The sequence below is a fragment of the Protopterus annectens genome, chromosome 1.part0, assembly GCF_019279795.1.
Source record: "Protopterus annectens isolate FY-2018-M chromosome 1.part0, PAN1.0, whole genome shotgun sequence".
NCBI classification, from domain to species: domain Eukaryota; kingdom Metazoa; phylum Chordata; order Ceratodontiformes; family Protopteridae; genus Protopterus; species Protopterus annectens.
The window spans coordinates 1,053,253,397-1,053,271,702 of record NC_056725.1 but is presented as its reverse complement, the minus strand read 5'-3'; the positions used below and the strand labels follow the sequence as shown (position 1 = coordinate 1,053,271,702).

The 18,306-nt window shown below is 41.3% G+C and overlaps 1 protein-coding gene and 1 non-coding gene across 3 annotated transcripts in view; one reads left to right on the top strand and one right to left on the bottom strand.

Annotated features, from left to right (window-relative positions):
- Window positions 1-18,306, bottom strand: part of GEN1 (GEN1 Holliday junction 5' flap endonuclease) — a 911,226-nt gene that overhangs the window by 118,827 nt on the left and 774,093 nt on the right. The window lies entirely within an intron of this gene.
- On the top strand, window positions 12,905-12,977 carry TRNAR-CCU. Its single transcript has one exon. It is a non-coding gene; the product is annotated as a tRNA-Arg (tRNA).

Genomic DNA, 18,306 nt, shown 5'->3' with positions numbered 1-18,306 from the left:
GGTGAAAAGAAGGGGCCATGATATGGATCCTTGGAGGACTCCTACTGAGACAGGCAGAAGTGGTGAGAGTTCGGATTTCCATTGTACTGCTTGTTGTCAAAAAGATAGCTTAGGAACCAGGAGAGGGAAGTATTTGATAGGTTTAGTGAAGCAAGAGTACTAAGGAGTTTCTGATGGGAGACTGTGTTGAATGCTTTTGACATGTCTAGGAAGATTGATTCTACTTTCTGGTTTGAATTTCTGAGTTGGTTGATGGTGTTAGAGAAATTAATTAGGGGTGTGGTGGTGCTGTGTCTTGTCTGGGAGGGAGGGAAAGAGAAGGTTGTGAGTTAGTAAGCATTGTAGTAATTGAACGTGCATACATTTTTCCAGAATTTTGACACATGGGGAAAGGATGGCTATGGATCTGTAATTGTTTTATTCTGTTGATGTTCCTCCTTTATGTAGAGGGGTGATATAGGAAATTTTCCATAATTCTGGGAGATAATACTATAGACCTATTTACCAGAATGGAGGCAGGCTTAGCTATGGCATCGTCTAAACGATTGAGGTACTCATTGGGGAGTTGGTCAGCTGCTAAGGAGGAAGGCTTTAGTTTTTTTCCGCATTGTTCTTATGGTGTTAGTTGGGACAGGTTTGAGGTCAAAGGAGTTGTTCCTAGTTTCCACATTAGGTGGAAGAGATGGTGGGGTAGAATTGTTCCCTGTAGCTAAAGAGAGGATGCAGTTTATAAAGTAGGTGTTGATTTGTGAGGCAATACTCATGCTTTGGTTACTAGTTCTGGGGTTGTGGCTCTACCTGGGTGGAGGAGTGAGTTAACTGCCTGCCAGAACTTTTTGGGATTGTTTTCATATTTGTTTTGCAGAGATGTATAATATGTTTTTGTCTAGTTTGAGTTGTTTTTGTTTGATTGTGGTGCTGCTGGTATTGCTATTGTATTTTTTTTTCTGGTATTGAAACCAGGTTTTGTCCCTTAGTTTTCGAAGTCAAATGGTTTCTTTTGATATCCAGAGCAATCTCTTATTTTTAACACAACATGTATGAGTTGGTGCTAAGCTATTTAGAATAGCTAGAAATGTGTTGTTGAAGTATGTTACAGCCTGGATGAGTTGGAGATGATGAAGTGGTGTCCAGTTACATTTATTCAGCATGTCTAAAAATGCTTTGTTGGAGAAGTTTTTGGTATTTTGTAAGATTTTGTAAACTATGGTTCTGGGTGGGTTAAGCTGATGACGGATTAAGTAGGTAGATCTATGGTCACTTAACTTATTTGGAAGGCATCCAGAGAGATAGTTGTGGGTGGTACTGTTAATAAGTGACCAGTCTAAGATAGATTCCCTTTTGCTATGCATCTATACGATTGGGAGAAACCATGTAGATTCATGAAGCTGGAGGGGTTATAAGTGCAAGTGTCCTAGTCTAAATTGAAGTCACCTGTGATAATGGTTTTGTGGGTGTAGGTTGAGGCTGTCCAGGCTATGAGTTCCTCAATGGCAATGGGAGTATTGGTGGGAGGTATGTAAGTGGCTATTACGGTAATATTTTTCTTTGGGTTGATTCTGAGCCATGTTACTAGGACTTCAAAGTTATTATCATAAGGGTATTTGATAGGTAGGTAGTCTATGCTTAGGTTATCTTTGTAGAAGATTGCAACCCCACCTCCCATCTTCCTGATCCTGTCTAACCTGTGTATGCAATAACCTTGTGGGAGTATGTCTGGGTCTCTTATACGGGTTTTAGCCAAGTTCCTGTTGCTATATGTCTGGTTAGTATTGTGCAATGACTGCATGAAAGTCTGTGATTTTGTTAACTAGGTTTCTAAGGATCATGTTAAGAATGAAAAGGTCTAAAGTTTTAATGTGAGGAAAGGGTGGAATGGTAGACAGGATGATATGTTATGCAGTATGTGGCTCAGGATTGGGGTGTATATCACCACTATAGGAAGTCTGTGATAATATACATGCATGTTTGAGTGACAGTTTGGAAAGTATGTGAAGGTGTTTGCTGAAATGGTTAGTGGTACTGCTGACAACTACATGTTTGAAGTGGAAGTATGCAATAGGTGAGTGATTGTAGAGTTAGGAGGAGATGGGAAGGTAGGAGAGTTAACAGTGGATGGTATTAGTATAATATAGTGTGGGGCTATGGACATGTATCTGCAGGTGAGTGTAGGATATTAGACAGTATGCAGATAGAAATAGGGTATAGAGTGTGGGCAGGAGAAAGAGAATGGTGTGTATTTTTTTAAATGTTGGATTAGCTGGATGGTGTGATAAGATGATGTAGGGACAGATGGGTGTTGGTGCAGTTTGGTGGAACTAGAGTGATTAAGGACAGTTGCAATTAAGTTGTGTGCGGGAGGAGTACTACAAATAGTGTATTGGTTAATTGAGGTGTAATTGGTGGATACAGGGTGATTGTTGACTGGGGGAAGTCAGGGGAGTGGGTTAGTGTTTGTATAAAGTTAGGTGACACAGCGGTGGGTGAGAATGGAGTTAGGGTAGGGTATCGGAGTGAGCCCGAGTGTATTGAGGGGGACGAACAGAGCAGGCTGGCCCCCCTCAAAGAAGAGTGCAAAGGAAAGCAATTAGTTTGAGAAGTGGAAACCTTGAAGCTGTAAGGTAAATGAAAGCAAGGAAGAGGTACAGGCAGAAAGGTAGAAGTGTGAGCAGATAATTGCAGAAACACTACTTTTATGGCCTTGGTGTGTAAGTAAATCAACAAAGGAAGGCAGATCTATCTGGCGACAAAATACACCAAGTAAATGGTACTAGCCTTACTTTACAGGAATTCTACTGGGAAGGCAGATTTATTTGGGGTAAGATACAGCAAGTATATTGTTAGTTGCACCACCTAGTGGCGAGAGACAAAGCTATAGTTGCCTGGGGTGGGGGGAGCCCTTGCAGGTGTTCACACCGGCCAAAACAATGTTTAGAAACAACTAGTAAAAGTATCAAATGTGCTATAAAAAGAAATGTAAACATCCAGTCACAATGTTTAAAACATAACTATAAACGACCACGTTTGCTGATAATAAGAACTGTAAACATCCATTCACCTATGCAGACTTGTCTGGTGGGTATCCTTATTAAAGAGTGTTATTCTTGGCTTACAATAACTGTAGGGAGAAACTGGACTGTAGCAGTGGTTTTATTTGGCAATGTTGCAGTTGTTGGAGGGGGGACCCGAGCAGTGATGATACAGGCAGACCAAGTGTGCTGTAAAAAAAGAGATAATAATTAATATTAGGAATATGGTTAGTTATTGCAAAGTGCATAACACCTCAGTGAGAAGTAAGAGGAGTGAGGTTGAGGTGACTGAGTGCGGATGTGTGTTGTCAGGAGAGGTATAAAGGAACCTAGAGAGGCTGTAAGGGGATCTGTGGTGTCTGTGTAGTGAGCATGCAATGACTGAGAGAGACAAAAGTTCAACAGACCATAATGTACAGATCACTGACCTCAGGGCTTGTAGTAGATTAGGTAACAGGCAGAAGTCATATAATAGTAATAGTAAAACCCATACTTATGCAGTCACCATTTCTCAAAACAACAGTGCAGTAATCAATAAGTGGTTATAACACATTTGAAGATAACATAAAACACACACTTATGCAGGACTGTAACACTAAGTAATACAGAATACCACTGATCAATAGGGGCTGAAGAAGCTTGCCAGTTGCCAACAGGAAACAAGCATTTCCATCTCTGGCAACTTAAAACACTGCTTTAGTAAATGGAATATGTGCAGTTGCAGCTTCTACAAATAATTAGGAAAAGGATACTGTAGGCAAGTACACAAAAAGAGGCAAAACCAGTAAAGGAGCATTACATTGCACAAGTCTCCAGCCAAAATCCATTGTAAGCATAACAGCATATGTAACAGCAAACAGTTTCTGTAGTAAAAGCAGTCACTACTTCAGTTAGTTCCCAAGACTACATACAGTTAGCTAAGTACTTCAGTTGGAAAGCATAAAAATGCCTTTTGACCCAGGTGTACAATAAATATTTGTGAATAGCTTAAAGAATTGGAGGCACTTATTTGCAGGTGTGCACACTGAAAAGGGGCTGGGGAGAGCCTCCTCAACACGAGCAGGCCAAAAATAACTATTTAAAAATGGCACCACTCAAGAAGACCCACTAGTATAGATTAGTTAATGTGCATGGGGGAGGAAGGAGTTAGAGGAGGGAGTTACAAAATGGGGGAAGGTAGAACCAGAAAAAGCAGGTAGAGGTATGTCCCTCCCCCACAGAGAAGAGTGCAAAGAAAAGCAATCAGTTTGAGAAGTGGAAACCTTGGAGTTGTAAAGTAAATGAAAACAAGGAAGAGGTAGAGGCAGAAAGGTAGGAATGTGAGCAGATAATTGCAGAAAAAAGAAGTTATGTACTTACCATAATGTTTCATGCGAGTTGTTCATCTCGCCTTTATTCTTACACATGGATCAGCTCCGAGTCGGCCGCTTTACAAGCTGAAGATCTCATAGTAGCTCGAGACCAGGTCCCTATCTCCTGATGCTCTCTGTCCTACCTCAGATCTAGTTTGCTGAACCCAGCATAAACAGGTATAACCCAATAAATACTCCAACCAGAGTAAGAAGTCCCAGAACAAGACCACCAGACCCAAGTCTATTCGTTTTTCGAGACCCTGGAGGAGGAAGGTGGGTGGGAATGTAAGAATAAAGGCAAGATGAACAACTCACATGGAACGTTATGGTAAGTACATAACTTCTTTATGTGAAGTTGTTCAATTTCGCCATTTATTCTTATACATGGGTAGCATACCAAGCACCCTAATCCTGGGTGGCTCAAGGGAGTATATTCCTGAGGACAGTGGAACCAAAGGAGGCCCTGTCCACTTTGTAATGAGTGATAAAGGTATGCAGCTTAGACCAAGTGGCAGCTGCACATATAGTGTCCAGAGGCAATCGTGCCGCATAGGCAGAAGAAGTAGTAACAGCCTTAGTGGATTACACCTTCACACCATGCTCTAATGTTTGGTTCGCTGAAGAGTATATAAATTTAATGCAGTCAGTTAACCATTTTGAAAGGGTAACTTTAGAGACTGGTAGTCCTTTCTTAGTGTCAGCATGAGATATAAAGAGTTTGTCAGATCTTCTATATTCCTTTGTCCTGTCCAAATAAAATCTCAATTGTCTGTGGACATCAAGTTTATGCAGCATGTACTCCAACCTATTAGAATGATTACTGAAAAATGTTGGAAGTTCGACAGTTTGATTCAGGTTAGTCTCGGACACACCTTTGGCAGGAATGAAGGATTAGTCCGAAGTGATACTCTGTCTGGATGGAATACCAAATATGGGGGTTTGATAGAAAGGGCTTGAAGCTCAGACACCCTACGTGCTGAGGTAATGGCCACCAAAAGGATAGTTTAACAAGAAAGAAACTTCAACTGACAGGCTGAAAGGGGGGAAGAATAATACACGACAACACAAAATTTAGATTCCAGGGAGTAAAGGGTTGTCTAACAGGCGGCCTAAGATGACTGGTACCCTTCAGAAAGGCCCTACATAATCTGTGGGACATCAAATTAGAACCTTCAGCACCAAGATGAAAGTTCAAAATTGCAGCTAATTGAACTCTGATGGTGGCAGCTGCAGCACCTTCATGAAAAAGCTTAGATAGGAATTCCAGAACACTGGCAATCGGAGCAACATAAGGATCAATGTTATTTTGGGAGACCCTAAAGGCAAATCGCCTCCATTTACTAGCATACAACTTTCTGGTGGAAGCCTTATGCGAAGACACAAGAATGTGCTGTACCTCTGAAGAAACATCATGTGACCTGGCTAGGTTGGGAATTGGAGCAGCCAAGCTGTCAGTTTGAGAGAACGAAGGGAGGGACGGAGGGTCCCTGACGAATGTGTCAGCAAATCTGGAACTCAGTTCAGAATCCAAGTTTCCTCCAGTTGGTAGAGTCGGAGGAAGGGGAACCAAATCTGTCGAGGCCAAAAGGGGGCTATTAAGATTACAGTCCTTCCCAGGCTCTTGGCTTTCTGCAAGAATTTCGATATCAGGGGTGTAGATGGGAAGGCATACAGGAGTCCTGGGGGCCAATCATGTATGAGCGAGTCCCTTGGGCATTCCCCGAAGGGGGATTCAGGGCAAAGGAGCTTCTGCATTTGGCATTCATGGGGGATGCAAACAAGTCGCAGTAAGGCTGGCCCCATCTACGGAAAATCATTTCCACAACTTTGTCTTTGAGAAACCACTTGTGCGGTAACAGAATGGCTCTGCTCAATTTGTCCGCTATCATGTTGGATTTCCCCGGGATAGGAGTTGCTATCAGAAAGTGCCTGGTGGATACTGCCCACTGCCAAATTCTCAAGGCCTCTCGACACAGGGGGTAAGACTTGGTTCCCCCTTGTTTGGTGAAGTACCAGACCCAAGTCATGTTGTCCGTCTGTATCGTAATAATCCCAAGAGGCAGAGAGTCGTGGAAGTGCTGCAACGTCAAAAGCACTGCTCTCAACTCCAGAACATTGATATACAACTGTGACTCTGTCTCCGACCAAGTGCCTTGGGCTGTTCTTCCCTGAAAAAGCCCCCCCACCCTATCAGAGAAGCGTCCATGGTCACCGTGGCTGATGGCAGGGGAGAAACAAATGGTCGACCCAATGTAACTTGTTGGTTGGTCAACCACTAGAGAAGATCCTTCTTGCAAGAGTCTGTAATCATGATTAGGAATGACATAGGAAGTTATTGGTAAGACCACTGGGTGAAGAGTAACCACTGAAGAATCCTCATGTGCATACAATCCAGAGGAACTGCTATGAGCGTAGCTGACATGGTACCTAGTAGCTTCAGTACTTGATGGGCTGGTACTTTTCTTCTCTGCAAAATGTCCGAGACCTGGTTTCGGAGGGTGATTATTCTGTCCAGGGGCAACTTTACTGTGGCGGTTGTGGTGTCTAGTTGTGCTCCGATAAATGATATAAGCTGAGATGGCGACAAGGCAGACTTTTCGAAATTGATAGTAATGCCTAACTGAGAGCAGAGAGTGAGAGTGTGTGCCCTGGACAGAATTAGTTGATGCCTGGAGGCGACGGTAAGGAGTCAGTCATCCAGATATGGAAACACTCGGAATCCTAGACGCCTCAGGTGAGCCGTAACTACTGCCATGCATTTGTAAACACTCTGGGGGGCTGTTGTGAGTCCAAAGTGCAGTGCTCGGAATTGGTAGTGACTGGCTTCCAGCCGGAAATGCAGACGACCTCCGGATGGCCTGGCCATTTTGATATGGTAGTACGCATCTTTGCGATCTATAGAGCACATCCAATCGCCCACTCCGAGGAATGGGAGAATAGACTGAAGCGTGACCATCCGGAACTTCTCCTTCTTTACAAATGTGTTGAGTCTGCTGAGATCCAAAATGGGCCTCCACCCCCCTGTCCTCTTTGGAACTAAAAAGAATCTGGAGTAAGTTCCGGATCCTATCTGGTCTACTGGGACTGGCTGGATGACTCTTTTTTCTTGCAGCTTCTGGATTTCTATGGCTGTTTGATCCCTGAGACTGGGTGGAACGTCTGAGATGTTTTTCTCAACAGGTGGGTTTTCTAAAAAGGGAATAATGTAGCCTCTGGTAACAATGCTTTGTACCCAAGAATCTATTGTAATTCCTAGCCAGGCATCCGGATACAAAGCCAAGCGACCCCCGACTGCCTCCAGAGTAGGACAGTCGGGCCTCCTTTCAGGAGCGCTGATAGGGCTTACCAAGGAACTAATCTCTGTCACCCTGGTTCTGCGGACCCCTTCTGCTGCTGGGGCGGCGTGTTCTGTTATTACCTCCTCCTTTGCCCCTGGAGGGGGGTTCACTACGTGTGTTCTGGAAAGCTCCTTGAGACTTTCAGAACCACATTTTTTCATCTTTCTGCCCTTTGGGGTATGTTCTAGTAAGGGTGGAAAAACAGACTCCTACGGCAGATGGAGTCTTTCCCTCCTACTCACACCTAGTGAGAGTCTCCTTGACTTTGGGCCCAAAAAGAGAAGATCCATTGAATGGGGTGTTGACAAAGGAAGACTTGAAGGTTTCCGCAAAGGAGCATAAGCGCATCCAGGACTGTCTCCGCAGAGCTATCTCTGAACCCGCTGCCAGACTTGAACCATCAGCTGCATAGGAAATGAACTGCATGGACGAGTTCACTATAGAGTTAAGAGTATTAAGTTGAGCTGTCACCTTCTCAGAGACAGCTTTATCTGTATTACCCTGCAGAGTATCTCCAAGCTCTTTTAGGAGATCTCTTTGGAGACGGGTAAAATGAGTCAAGTAGTTAAGCGATCGCATAGCAAAGGTCGCAGAACTAAAGATGCATTTCCTGTATCTGTCCATTGTCCTGGAATCCCTATTAGGAGGATGGACAGTAGAAGAGGTTTCTGACATCTCTTTCTTGGTGGCCACCGCCACCACCATGGCATCAACTGGGACTCCCTTAGTGAGGAACATCTTGCCTTGGGGGAAGGTGATAACTTTGCTGGGCCTCCGAGAGGCCGGTTTCATAGAATCAGGAGACTCTCACTCCCTTCCAGCAACCAATTCCATTAGTTCGTCGAAGGGCGGAGTCACCCAGGAGTTGGCAGGTTGAGACCCAAAGGCCTTCAGGAGCACCGACTCATCCTCAGTAGGGCTAATGAACTGCCAGTCACCCCTCTGCTTCACGACTTCCAGGATATCAGCAAAGGAGATATCCTCCGAGGGGGACCATGGGGACACTTTTGATTCCTCTAAGTCGGTGTCTGATGTCAAAGACTCCTGCAGGGAATCTAAATGTCTCCTCTTATAAAGTCTCTTCTTGGGAACCTCATTAGTGGGGGCTTCTTGTGAGGTATCAGTAGAGCAAGGGTCACCCAATGGGGTTACCTGAGGCTCCGGGTCTCGATGCTTGACAGGGACCTGCGATGTAGAGGCAGAAAGCTGCACTTTAGGGGAGGAGGAGGAGGGACCTGATGACGTGCGTGTCTTGGATGAGATAAACCTCCTCATAGCATCATAGGCACCACTGCTCCGACCTGAAGAAGCCGACAGTTTCGAAGAAGATGGCAACTTCCCTGGTGTTGAGACAGTGGGCTCTGAACCAGAGGACGGAGCTGAGCTCATCCACGCCGAAGCCCCGAGAGGAAGGGTCAGAACTTGACGCATCGGTTCGACTCTCCCTCCCCGGAACCGACGAGAGAGTGTCGGCTCCCAGACTCTTTTAATGGAACTGAAGAAGTCAGGGTTGACGGAGCAGAGGGCACTGGAACAGGCCTCTGCTCCGTAGGTCCCCACAATCATCAAATCCTCCTCCCCAGCTCCAAAGGCCCTGCTCATGTCGGAAAAGGAGTAGTCACAGCAGGTGGAATGGTCATAGGCCCCGAGGCCGGTTGGGTCAAGGCTGATAACAATTTAGCAATTGCCGGGTTCTCAAGGAGCCTCTGCACCACGCGGTCCACATCCACATCAGAGAGGGTCCTCGAAGAACGAGTCGAAGGAACCGAAGACACCACTGACTAAAGGATAGGCAAACTCAAGGTTTTGGAGACAGGCTCCAAGACCGGGGAGTGGCTTCAAAACACTTGCTTGGTGCATGGCTCCGAAGACTGCAGAGCCAGCGACCGCACCTTAACAGGAAGGCTTGGAGCCAATGACTTGGGCTCCGAAGACGCCTTAGAAGACTTCAACCCCTTCGAAGACTTGAAGGTCTGGTCAGCCTTGTCCAAGGACTCCTGGAAATCTGGCTTCAATAAGCCTCTATCTACCTGCTTCCTTCTTCTCTCCAGTGAAACCCTACTACTGAAGGAATGGCAGATAGAGCAATCCTCCTGGAGGTGAACAGGCCCCAAACAATAAACACAATTCACATGGGCGTCCGTAATGGACATCTTCTGCCCGCATTTTGGACACTTTTTGAAACCAGATTTCTGCTTTTCTTTATGGTCTGACATCATAAATAACAGCAATTCTCCTGGTAACACTATGGAAGAAAAAAGTTTACTGCAAGTCTAATTTCCAGAACAGTTCTCAGTGGAAAACTAGATCTGGAGTAGTACAGAGAGCATCATAGGATAGGGACCTGGTCTTGAGCTACTCTGAGCTCTTCAGCCTGTAAAGCGTCCGGCTCCAAACCCATGTGTAAGAATAAACGGCGAGATTGAACAACTTCACATCATTACTTTATGGTCTTGGTATTTAAGTAAATCAACAAAGGAAGGTAAATCTATCTCATTGAGTGGTCTGTGGTCATTTTCTCATTGAGTGGTTTGTACTTAAAATCTGTTTTTAACATGTTTATTAAACATGACATTTTTGAAAAAGTGATACAGATACATATACAATAACAGAAAACAAAACATTTCCGTTGTTGCTTTCATGCAGTATACATTTTAACAATGTATATTCACTTCACCATTTCACAAATTGCTTAATTCCTGCCTTCCTCAGAACAGTATTTTGCACAAAAATTCCATGTATTTATTTTCAATTTGCTCCTTCCATTTTCTAAAGATTCCACTTTCAGTTCTTATTCCTCCTTGACAATATTCAATACTTCAGTTACAGATGGATTTTATTTTGATTTCCATTTTCTAGTAATTATTTTTCTTGCAGCCATTAGTATTAAACTTAGTAAGCTTTTACTGACTGGTCATTTCAGTTCCTCTATTCTAGTTCAAAAGAATCATTTCCTTAGTTAGAACTATTTGCTCCCCCAATATTCTTGACAAAGTATTTTGTAAGGAATTTTTAAACTGTGACAGCTCATTACATTCCCAAAAACATGTTTCCAATTACCGCTCTGTTTCCAATCACACCTCCAGCATTGATCTACCCAAGGAAAAATTCTCAAAGGGTATAAAATCGGGTCTATCACATGTGCTAGTAGCTGACGATACCCATGCTTGTTGCCACTTGCAGAAAAAAAGGCAAGTGCTCAAACTTTCATTAGCACATACCCTCCCCTCACCTGACCCTATACAAATGTATAACCCTAATGTAACCTAAATTCTTTTCCTAAAACTCCCACTCAGTTCCCAACCCAAGCCTTCATACGCTTACCCTAAAGCTTCACTCCTGCTCCCTAACCCTAAAGTCTCCACTCACTTTCTAAACTTAAATCTCCAACCCCCATCCCTAATCCTAAATGTATTTTTTGCTCCCTAAAACTAACACTTGCCTTCAACTCCCTAAATCTAAACACCTTTTCTGCTCCCTAAGCCAAAAATTCCCCTTCCACTACCTAAATCTAAAATATTCTTACCTCCTACAGATGATTGCTCAAACTCATATTCAAGTTGATCACGGACAGCAGCCTTCCCAAGCTACAAGTTGCTATTGTCCCTGGCTTTGAGACACGGTCTTTACTAGGAATTCAAGTGCTTGTAGTGCTCCCATAAAAATACATATGCAAATGTTTTCAATCAAAAATCCTAAACCTTCTGAACTTTGATGTAAACATGAGAGCTGTTCACACATCCTCCCATTGTTCCTTTGTAAACTGCCTTTCTAGTCTCTCTCTGCAATTTTTTCTAACCTCCTCTCATTGATTCTTGAAGTTATCATGCAATATTTTATATGTCCTACCAATTATCCCTTACTAAATAGCAATTTTGGTTCTAGACTCAACAAAAAACATTACTAGAGCTGGTCAAGCTGGTCTTTCATTTATCAATCCCCTAAACCCTTTCGCATTGCTTACTGTCAGTTATCAAGCCTTGTTAGGGAAAGTAATCTCTAACATGCAGTCCAGACTTCTGCTTAGCCTCATTCCACTCCATTGGCTTTACCTCTCTAGTTATTTTTGATCTCAAAACCTGTGTTTCTTCACTAATTTTTCCCCTGGAAATTCCAGGCCTCTATAGCCTACTTTTGATGCCCCTGCAGTCATCCGTAGTGGCAAAAATCTCCTTTCACCATTCTTGTGCTGGCTTAGTTCTTGGAATACCTTCTGCTGTTTTATGAATACAATATTTTGTATGGTTGTTGCTATTCTCCTTAAGGGTCTGCATCAAACAAATCTACTCTCTCAGTACTTCTCAAAAGTACCCCCATTTCATCACTATTCCTTTCCACTTTGACTTATAACCTTTTGCTTCTGCTTTGAATGAACCTTAAATGCGTAGCATTAAATTATCAGCTCAGGCCAGATTATCTTAAGCCACCTTGTTCTATGTGGAGAATGATATCATCCTACTTAACTCTTGAAATCTTGCCCACTTCAACTTCCAAATAAATTCCTTCAACTCTTTATTAATCATCATCCACAACTTCTCCTTTGGTTGTTAAAAATATAATTGACCTGTATATAAAACTAAAGGGAATAGAAACCTTTTAGTACTTGTATCTATTATCCATATCCATAATGAAGAGCTTCTAGCTTTATTTTTTATTTATTCTCTTCATATATCCGTAGTTGCCAAAATACAATAATTTTAATCCACACATCTAATTATTCTCTTATCCTACCCCCATAAATATGGTTATTGCTGAACTAATTCATGTCTGCTGACATATTTACTGCTATAGCTTTTGTTTTATTTTCATTTATTTTATATCCTGAAAAATATTCCTTTTTGTGATTTAGCAAGTATAAAATAATATCAGTTGTGAACAAAACTATTTTTTCTAGATTAGCAGACCAGTTATAGCCTTGAATTTCTGGGCTCCTTATTCTGTTTTCTAATGGCTCTAAATATAAAACAAATGACAAGTGGGAAAAAGGACACACCTACCTTGTATCTCTTTTCAAACACAGCTTATTGGAGAGGAACTCTCCTGCCTTGGAGCCTTCATAAATCTACTTTATCAGAGAACAAAAATGTTGCTATTGTCCTACTCATAAAATCCCAACTGACTGTTGCATGCTTTGTTTACATCAAGACCCACAAAAAAATATCAGCATTTCCTTACATTCTGCTTTGCCCCAGTGGCCTAATGGATAAGGCATTGGCCTCCTAAGCCAGGGATTGTGGGTTCGAGTCCCATCTGGGGTGATAAAATCTTGGTACAAGTGAAGCTTTTTTGGGGGTGGGAGAATGGCATAATGGTTAGGGTGTTTACCTTACAGACACAAGGTGCAGGGTTTGATTCTCACATGGAGTAATTGGCTAGGCTTGAAATGACCCACAAGGGTAGTTAGCCTAGTACTAATCTATGAACCTATGATCTGGATTATAATTGTTTTATTAATATTGACAAGTGTTTGCCTTCCTTACACAAAACAACACTGATCAAAATTTATCAGTTTTGGCATATTCTTTGCCATTCTTTTAGCTAATATAGATGTAAACACTTTATAATCATGATTTAAAATTGAAAAAAGGTCTATATGAGGGTGGGTCTGGTGGGTCTTTACACTCTTTGGGTAATACAACCTGTGACGCCCCCGCACTGGCCCAATAATCAAGGAGCCTCAATTCTCACCATTAGCATCAGTGAGGGACGTACACATTGGGAGGATGACAATTACCAAGTATACACACAGTAAAGTACAATTTCCCATAAGAGCACGCAGAGACCACAGTTAGTCTAGGGCTGTTTTCTCCCTCTTTCTCCACATCCCCAATAAGACTCCCCACTGGCACAGCTATAGCGTTAATATCTCAGCCGAGTGGTCAAGCCAAAACCTCCAGCACCCCTCTGTTAAACCAGTGCTTCATATCCTTGCCCCCAAGTAGCTGACACACACACACACACACACACACACACACACACACACACACACACACACACACATACACACTTTGAAATTTGATTTATATACAAATGCGCAGACACTCCTGGGGAAGGATGGCACAGGTTCACTAGCTATGCTCCCCTTCTGCCCAGACTATAAGGTAGTACCAGCTGCCACCAACCACTACTTTATCAGCTACTATAAGGCCCTTCCCAAAGAGTGACCAATTCTACTGTGTGATGTTACTATTATCCAAATGATAAGTATAACCAAGACTTTCAAAGCTATTGGAGTGGCCTATACAAAGTCACCAAATACATATGCAAGTACTCTAAGAGCTTAAATATCTCTAAACAAACCAGCCACAATTAAAAGGTTTAAATATATTTAATAATAAATAATAAAAGAACAAAACAATACTCAATAACTCAACACAGTGACTACAGAGTTGAGAATCAAAGGAAATATTTTAAAACAACATTGCAGGACAGTCTCAAATAAATACAGAAAACATCTAAACTAATCTTTACTATATTCCTAACTATATTTAAGAGAAACTATGCCTAAATCTTACTTACAGAGCAAGGCAAATGCAGATGACAAGTGCTATTTTCATATCCAAGACAAGAAACAAAATGCACAGTCTCGGAGAGAGTTCCCAAATTAATATCAAAACATTACTGCTGGGTCAGCTTTGGATGACATCACTCTGTCACCTGCACCCAGTTCCCAGGCTAAACAGATACTTAGAATTTAGCAGCTCTGTGTAAAAAATGCTCATCTCTCAGATGTGCAGCTGCTAGGAATTCACAGAGCAATACAAATAGTTTATATTTTAAACCTAGTAATTATTTCTGTTTCAAGACAATAAGAGAACCTCTAGCTCTAAACATTGTCTGCTTGCTGCACTGAAACACAGTCATACACTTTACTTTTCAACTTATTTTCTTGAGGGTTTGCAAGTTAACTCTGTAAGTTCCAACTACAGTTTATATACATTTCTCTTCTTTTCCAGTAGGGTACACTGTGGTTACATTCTTGAAGCTCAGTAAATAAAGTACAGTTGTGTACACTTACCATAAATGTAGATGTCCGAGTGTATTCGAATGGATAGCACATTGCATCCATTTCTGCTACAAACACCATGGAAAACCTACCCCACAGGGGATAAGAACACATTCCACCAGGGCTGCATCTACCTCTACTGCATTTCTCAGAGGAGTCCCTACCAGGGACATCCTGGAAGCTGCAACCTAGAGGTCTGTACATACCTTCACCAAGCATTACCACCTGCCTATCTTTTCTAAATCCAGAGCTGGATTTGCCACAGCAGTCTTACAGGACCTTATTGCTAGCCCTAATGCTCTTTAACTACCTCCACCCTTCCTTAGCTTTAGGAATCAATCTAAATGTGATGACAGCAACACTGAAACACGAAGAACATAGTACAGTTGTGTACACTTACCATAAATGTAGATGTTCAAGTGTATTCACTGCTGCAGTCCTGGTTACCCTCCCTCCAGCCCTCTGACTTCTCTTGACTTTTACCTTTCTTCCTTGTTTGGTATATATTATATCACGTGTATTTGCTTTTTGCTGGGGGTGTTCCATACCATATAATTGCTTCCTATTGTGGGGGCAACTGACATCTGGGGCAAGTAAAACTGATGTAATGGCGTTGGCTGCATGTTTTACACCCCTGACGACCTGACATCATGGAAGAGGTGACAGCATCCAACACAGAAATCCAAAGACTCTGGTATTCAGGCCGGCTGAGGGCTACCTGCAGGCAGATAACCCAAATGTGATGACTGCAACAGTGAAATACAAAGAACATCATACAGTTCAACACACACTTCTACACCAGTAGTTTAATATCCACATAACATATAATTCTCTAACATTTGTAAGACAAGCATACGAATCATATTAATATTCACAAATGACACAGAATCATTTACAAAATTCCAGCTAGCTAGGCTGGCAGCCTCACACAACCAAAACAACTTTCTTCCTTTTTTTTAAACAAATACTGTTAAATAAAACCCTTCTTCCATACCAACTTCCATAGGAATACCATCTATTCCTGGAAACTTTACAGTGAACTGGTTATTCAGAACCATTTTTATTCCATTGCTTCCTATCTTGCCTATTAATTTTTGAGCCTCATCTTCCTCTAAACTTGGCATAATTAAGTCTTCCATAAATATTTACATTTGTACCTTTACTTGGATTTCACATTCCCCTGCTTAATACAGAATTTCATAAAATTTTCAAACTATCTCTAATACCTCTATAGTTTGTATAGTTAATTTTCTTGTTACAGGTTCCCTAGGTTTGGCAAACAGCTTTTCAACTTTCTGGTGCCCATGATCGAGTCGGCAGAATGGTTAAATGTGGCCATTGTGCACAGTGCCCCTACATTACTAAGGGGTCTACCTTTTTGGTTGAAGGATATGGGGAGAGTAACTTGCACCATAGGTATTACTGTGATAGTATGGGGGTGATTTATGTTGTACTGCTACTGCAGTCTACATAGGTAAGATGAAGTTAAGTCATAAGAAGAGGATTTATCAACATAATTATGATATAATTAAGAGGGATGGTAGAAATACTTTATATAAACATTTGGTACAAAGCCCTGACCACAGCTTTAAATTCACTGTTATTGACCAGGTTAACCTGGGTCAGAGGGGTGGATCTTGTGAAGATTTTTTAGAATTCCAGGTGTTTAACTGGCAGTCAAGAACCAATGCCAGTAAATATCCAGGTCTGAATGAGACCACTTCACTATTCAGTGTATTAAAACTAAAAGCTGCATGCTTCGTCTAGTACTATAGGATTCTATAAATATTTTAGAAAATGTAAGTCAAGAATATGTACTTATTCATGCTTGTAAATAACATGGGTGATTTTATGTGCAAAAAGGTTATTTGTAAATTGTTTGCCCTATCTCTAGTACAATTTTGGTTTTGTTTTATGTTTTTAAATGTTGATTAATTTATTATGGGGAGGAGTTTAAATGTGTATATAAGGGTAGACAGGATGTGTTTTTTTAAATCTGAAGAAGTCCGGGAAACTGAGGACAAAAGTGCTAAATAAATAATAAAGTTTCGGCTCTGAGGTCTTCATCTTCATTTTTGTTTTATTCTTGGTTTGTCCTGTATTTTTGGATTTACTAAAATACAAGCCTATTTGGCTACTACAGAAAGAATAAATGAAGGAATGACTATGGACACCATTCTCTTTGACATTAAATTGCAAAAGGGATTCATAATATGCTAAATGCCAAAACACAATCTCATTTAATTGAAAGCCATTTGACTTAAATCTAAAGCACAACACGTACAATGGAGAACATGAGAAGTTTACGGATACAGTTGCAGAAAAGCATTCCCTCCAGCAACCCTAACCCCATATCCTTACCAATACACTACAGTGTCCTTACTGATTCATGCTTGGAGGTCACACACATGTTTTAGTAAATGAAAATGTAGTGGTTTCAGTGGAAAATCAAAGCATTTCTCCTACACTACATCTTACTACATACTTTCTGATCCTAAGCTCATACAACCTTGGAACATAAGAGATTTATTTTTCCACATAAACTAATATTTTTTTCTCCTTTACTAAAGTGTTGCAGAATCTCGGAGTAAAAAATATATCAGAAAATATATTGTGGTATAACAGTAAAAGGTATGGGGTGACATACCCCACATGGGATGCAGGGTCAGGAGGGGGGCCTTGTTCGGTTATAACAGTATGTATAAATGTGTATTGTGTCTTAACATTTGTACTGCTCTGAATTTTCTGTCAGATGATTTTCATTCATTTGGTTTCAGTCAAATTGTATTCAGTCTTTTGGGATTCAGTCTAATACAGTAATGATGAACCTAAGACACGCATGTCAAAGGTGACACGTCACAACGTTTTGGGTGACACGCCAGCATTCACCAACACCAGAGTTACCAAATAAACTGCTTTTGCATTCATTGCACTGAATTATTTTGTACCAGGAGCCAGTTCAACAACACTGCTACAGAGGTAAGGAAGTTATTAACCTCAAAGACTATTTCAGTATACTGCAAATAAAAAAAACAAAAGTAACCACAGTGTAAAATATAACAAAAAAAATTCCAAAACAAACACTGTAAAGCAGTAGGAAACACTTCCAGTCAGCCAAACTCTTCAGTCCAAGCTCTTTTTATTCTTCCAACATACAAAGACACAGATTGAGCGCTTTCATCCCCTAAACTGGGGACTTCATCAGAATCTACCTGCACTCCATAGTACAGCCTTTAAATACTGTTAAAAATGAGTGATATCATCACCCTTCACAATCCTTTAAAGATACAACTACCTTAATGCTCAGATGAAATGCACTACAGACACCTTTTAACACAAGAACATTTAAACATCATTTATAAAAAAGCACTTATCAAATTCCAAGACATTCATCAAATGTAAACTTAAAAATTGTTTAAGATAAAAAATCAACCGCATTTTATCCATTGACTTGCTTTAAAAAAAAAAATATATATATATATATATATATATATATATATATATATATATATATATATATACTGTTCAACTACACAGTGCAGTTAGATTCTGATGAAGTCCCCAGTATAGGAGATGAAAGC